The sequence below is a fragment of the Pan paniscus genome, chromosome 4 (assembly GCF_029289425.2).
Source record: "Pan paniscus chromosome 4, NHGRI_mPanPan1-v2.0_pri, whole genome shotgun sequence".
Taxonomy (NCBI): Eukaryota; Metazoa; Chordata; class Mammalia; order Primates; family Hominidae; genus Pan; species Pan paniscus.
The window spans coordinates 23,901,347-23,907,503 of NC_073253.2; positions in this window are offsets into that span (position 1 = coordinate 23,901,347).

Consider the following 6,157-nt stretch of genomic DNA (forward strand, 5'->3'; position numbering starts at 1 on the left):
ATCTTATACTTTCTGCTTGCCTAAAGACTCTTGAACCAAATATCAAATTTTAAACAAAGACAGGATCTGACCCTACCTTGTATGACCCTGACTTACTCACCTCGGCCTCATCTCAGCTCTCATTTCACTAAAAACTATTTACCAAAACAGGCAGTCAATCCATAAGGCATAGGAGACCAACCTGACTTTTTAAAATATTGTGTTAAAATTTATCTTGATTTCTGAATTGTTCAATGTCTCCTTATATTTTGCATCTGAACACCTCACTCTCCTCCCCTAGTGCCAGCTCCTCTGAATTGTAACCTTCTTCTCAGGGACCTTTCCAGCAAGAGGTTAAGTAACAAGCTCGAGGAAAATGAAGCCAGCACTTTTAACTCGTAGTACCCCCATGGCAAGAGAAATTTTTTTCTCCAAGCATTTGGGCATAGGGTACGAGGAAGGCCAGAGTTCTTCCTTAGAACAGGACTGGTAGAAAGGAGTTCCCACTCCTCAGGGACTGCTGAGTCTGGAGCTAGGTCTCTGGCGCTACCAGCAGGCATCTTCTGCATCATTTGAAAAAAGCTTGTGTGCAGAACAAAGCCAATCAGAGACCAGCATGATAAAAGCTAGATAGAAAGAGAGAGTCCAGAGGTACTGAGACCCTTTCAGCATCCTAGTTTCCCCAACAATTCCTTCAGGCATGTGAACTAGTGGAGCTGCAAGAGCCACCATGTTTCCTTTCTGCTCAAGGTAATTTGAATTAGGTTTCTGTCACATGTTTCCAAAAGAGTGTTGATCAATTTCAGGATCCCATCTCTAAAAGTTCTTTGATGTCTATTATTATCACCCCAAAAAAAAAACTTTTTCCTGAATTCTGTTGGCTGGTCTAACCTGAAGACCTTAACCTTCAGGATGGTAAATATTCCTACACGGAGAGCTAAGTATTGTCCCATGACAAACGGAGGAATGTTTAATAACATGACACATTTTGTATGACCTGAGATGCCTGTGGAATTAGAGCCATGCGCTGCACAACGACACTTCAGTCAATGACAGACAAGATATGACAGTGATCTCAAAAGATTATAATACTGTATTTTTACTGTACCTTTTCTATGTTTAGATCCACAAATATTTACCATTGTATTACAATTGCCTACAGCATTCAGTACAATAACATGCTGTACAGGTTTGTAGCCTAGGAGCAATAGGCTATCCCACATAGCCTAGGTGTGTAGTAGGCTATACCATCTAGGTTTGTGTAAGTACATTGTATAAAGTGCGTGTGATGAAATCATCTAATGACACATTTCTCAAAACATATTCCCATCACTAAGCAGTGCATGACTGTACTAGAAATCCATCACAACTTTTCATTCAAAAACAGCCCCAAAAAAGTTAGGAACTAGTTGAAGTTTGTAATTCGTGTCCTAAAACTTCTTTCTAAATTCCTCTATGTTTTTTCAAAACTCCCTCTTAGACATACTGTGCTTCCAACTGTTCCTTGATATGCTGGATTTCAGCAGAGCTTGCAGAATGAGAAAATGACCGCAAGACATCTAGAATTCCTTCCCCAAATATCTAGGAAACTTAATAAACCTAAGAGCAGGGAAGTTCTACTTGGAGTGAACCCTATTCCAGAAAATTTATCTCAATAAAATGTCAGACACCTCACCCTACTTTTTCCAGGGAAACTGGGACTCGAAGCTAATGGGGTCACAGAGAGACTGTTCTTCCAAGGGCTCCTGGCCATTTCTGGGTTCTCTGAGTAGCTAATTCCTTGAGCCTACACAGATGACAGGACATTCAGATTCTAACTGTGAGCAGAAATGTATAGAAGATGAATCCTGATTTTTTTAACTTATCATAAATAAGATTGCTTTTAATCACTCAATAAATCATCTAGTTTATAGCTAGAAATCTATAAACTATTATTTTTAAATGCCTAAATTTTGTCTAAAAAGAGGGTATGGTTTTGTATTGTCACTTGTAGATCACAGCAGGACAGGGTCCAGAGGGTTTACCCCGTCCTCAGCACTAAGATAAGCCGTAAAGGGACTTTATAAGACACAGGTTACCCTTTAGAAGCTTAGAGCAAATAAATGTTTAAGGCAGAGGCTGAAAACATGGGGCATAGTCTATAGAAACTCTAAGTGAGGTGGGAGGGCTGCTGTGTGTAGGTTGTACCCTGCTGGGGTGGTGCTGAAATCTATCCTTTATCTTCTCACCAAACCATGAGTCCTGGAACCACTTTCTAATTGCTCCACCCAGTGGGGGCTCCCTTTTGCAACTCCTCCAGGAAGAAGCAGAATGAATTACAGGACTCCCTAGAGGACAACAGATCCTGGATTTGAAGTTTCTGCTCTCAATAGTACAACCAAAGCAAGTGGGTAGAACCACGGGGCTTTATGTCCAAATGAGCACTACTCAGGATTCCAGTTTTGAATGAAGTAGCAAAGAATAGCAAATAACTTTGATAACAAAATGAGTTGATTTCTGATAATAAAATGAAACTGATAACTAAGTCATTTGCGATTGGTGCAAAAATACCTTTCCACCACATCCTAATTCCTAGAACCTATGTTAAATTACATAGCAAAAAGTTTGTTAATCAACTGACCTTAAAATAGGGAGATCAGTCTGGGTTACCCAGGTGAATCCAATGCAATTACAAGGGTCCTTACAAGTGGAAAAGGTACACAAAAGAAGAGGGTGGAGTGAGAAGGACTCAGCCCACTCTTGCAGGCTTTGAAGATAGGAAGGAGGCCAGGGCATCCCCTAGCTGAAGATAGGACTCAGTATATCTTCCCTATCGTTTGAAAGGGGAGAAAGGCACACAGACATCCTCTAGAATCTGAAAAACAGAAAGTAAATGGATTATCCCATAAAATATTCTTCAGAAAAGAATGCAGATCTACTAACATTTTTATTTTAGCCCAGATTTCTGACCTACAGAACTATAAAGTAATAATCTTGTACTGTTTTAAGCAACTAAGTTTGTGGTTATTTGTTACAGCAGCAATATAAAACTAACGCATTATTTTTAACAAGTATGCACCACTAATATAATGCTAAATATAATTAAAATCACAAAAAAAATGATAAATGATTTACTTAGGATCTTAGGAAGTGATACTGGAGGAATAATTTCAGGCATGGAGAAAGCCACAGAATACGAAATCCCTTTGAAATTCTCCGTGAATAGAGATTGACTATCCTACCTAAGATGAGATGCCACCCCTGCTGAGACAGCTCACAAACACAAACTGGCTTGTTGAGTCTCTAAGACTAAGTAAATCTGTAATATCAAGACTGGCTAAAATCTCAGAAAGAGAGCTTCCTGTTTCCTGAAAATAAATCATAATGTTTAAGATTAGTGAAGTTGAAACTTTTTTTAGCTGTGAAACCATTTTGTCAAGTGAATTGCTCCTCAGATGATTAGGCAAAAAAGCAGATTAAAGTAGGCCAATGCTGATTGAGTGGTGTTGGAGTCAAGCTTCCCCTCATGGTCTCCCTGACTTCCATCCTCACCAGTGGTCTCATGAAAACTTCACTGTATATAAACTGTAGCTCAAAAAATCAAATACTGAATTCTAGTGATCATTATGTTGAAGTGCTTTCAGGGGAAGTGTACTGATTGGCATCTGCAAGTTATTTTGAAATATATAAAAAGATATAGGGTGGGATGATGGATGGATAGAAAGAATAGATATGTGATAACACAAATATAACAAATTAGGCTTCAAAGCAATCTCAATTTCAAAAAGCAATAATTAATGGATATCAAGCATTCACAATTAAGTAGGCAATTGCAAGACCAGTTTTAGTTAAAATTTCAATATTCACCAATCTTATTTGCCCTTGCCCTGTAGTTTAATGGACCTGTAGCATATCTACAATGTTATCCCACACCTTGTGTGGATACCAACACCCACTCAAGGAGCTTTATTTATTTGTATATTTATTTATTTTTGAAATAGGTCTTGATCTGTTGCCCAGGCTGGAGTACAGTGATGTGATCATAGCCTTGAACTCCTGGGCTCAAGCAATCATCCCACCTCAGCCTCTCAAGTAGCTAGGACTACAGGTGTGCACCACCATACCCTGCTAATTAAAAAAAAAAAAAAAAAAACTGTAGAGACAGGGTCTCACTATGCTACCCAGGCTGGTCTCGAAATCCTAACCTCAAGCTATCCTCCTACCTCGACCTTACAGGCATGAGCCACCGCACCATCAAGGAGTTTTATATAGCATTTTATTTGTTCTAAAGATTACCTTAGACTTCCTCTTCCAAGGTTCATGAGCAACCGTAGGTGAAACAGAGTGAAAACTTACTTAACTAATGCAGAATGAAAATTTATCAAGCTAGAAAGAACCATTTTTTAAATTTCAACTTCTATACAATTAAGATAGTCAAAGTCCCCCGAGTTCTTTAGAACTACTTTTAAAACAAAAGTGTGGCTCATAAACAATTATGAAGATGTTAAGATGATCTTATTTATCTTCTCAGCAGTGCGTAAACTTTCCTTACAAATGCTAGCAATCCTGAGCTGTTGGGAGTACAATTTTGAAAATCTCTTTAGCACAGAAATCTTGACAATTTGAAATGATTTTTTGCATTCAGCACATGATACTAAGTTTACCTGTTTATAAGGTTGACATCAAACCTTTATTAATTTTTCTTTCATTTCACATGAATAAGGACACCAAACTTTTCTGGACTGTCCCTTCTTTAAGACTTTTTTTCCCATAATTTATGGGGAAAAAAACTGTATCATACAGAATGCAAACCACCCCATCTGACACAATAAGTAATTTTGTGAATGGTCAGAATTCACGTTGGCATGTGCCCCGACCTTAAATACTACTTCCACTTTTCCAAGGGAGAACAATATGGAAGTTGCTAGCTTTTCTCTCTTTCCTAAGCCCTATCCCTTAGTAATGTCTAATAAATCATCACACTTCTCAGAAGACCTTTTTTAGGAAATTTAGACTAGGAAACTTTCTTAGCAAAAGGAAGCCAGGCCTCCAATATAGTTCATAATTCAGAATTAGTCCAAACTAAAGATTTGTCTTTATACCTCCTAAGACAAAATCTAGGGGAAGATTAGAACTAGCATTCTGTATTTGCTGTGTACTATCTAGGAGAATTATTTATTCTGGCTTTGAAGGACTTCTCTCAAGGGAAAATAAAACTGAAAGTTAAAACAAAATTGAATGGCAGATGTGACTTTGACAGCTCTTACTGTTTGTTCTTTTGCAGAGGTGGCTAAAGTTGAAGAAATATCCCTAAATTCAACTAATTGTTCTCTTCTACGAAACAGTCTGCTGAACAGCATATATTATTTCTCAGAGACTTCTTTAAAGTTTTGACTTATTCAAAAAAACTCTGTAGCTTTTGATATTCAAGGAAATGAGATTGATGCTGAAAGCTTCATGTAAATTATTAGAGGGTCAGAGAACTTAGCTCCATACTAACCTTCCCTACACTTGAATCAGAAAATGTTCCAGAACACAACACTCTTTTCATTTTTAATCCATGAATCTAGGTAAGTCTGGAGACCTAACTGTAACTTAGTTGGATATTGTCATTGCCCCACTGCCCATGCAATTTGTGAACCCTAAATGCCAGCCTTGTGCAATGAATTTTCCAAGACCAATTTTGATGGACATAAAACCTCTTTAATCAGTTTATATTCCTAAGAGATTAATAACTCCTTTATTTGAGTATGTATATGAGTATGTGTATGTATTATGTGCAGAAGAGGAAGTGTTAACAAAACAGATTGGGGTTGGGGGGATAAATAAGAGTCATTTCGGCCCAGTGTGGTGGTTGGCACCTGTAATCCCAGCACTTTGGGAGGCTGAGGCAGATGGATTGCTCAAGCCCAGGCGTTTGAGACCAGCCCTGGCAAACATAGTGAGACCTCATCTCTACAAATTAAAAAAAAAAAACAAACTTAGCTAGCCATGGTGGCACACACCTGTAGTCCCAGCTGTTCAGGAGGCTGAGGTGGGAAGATCACTTGAGCCTGAGAGGTCAAGGCTGTGGTCATGCCCCTGCACTCCAGCCTGAGCCACAGAGTGTGACCCAATCTCAAAAAAAAAAAAAGTCACTTCATTTTTTACCGTATATCTGCTTTTAACTATTTAGAACTAACCAGACCTGCAAACAAAT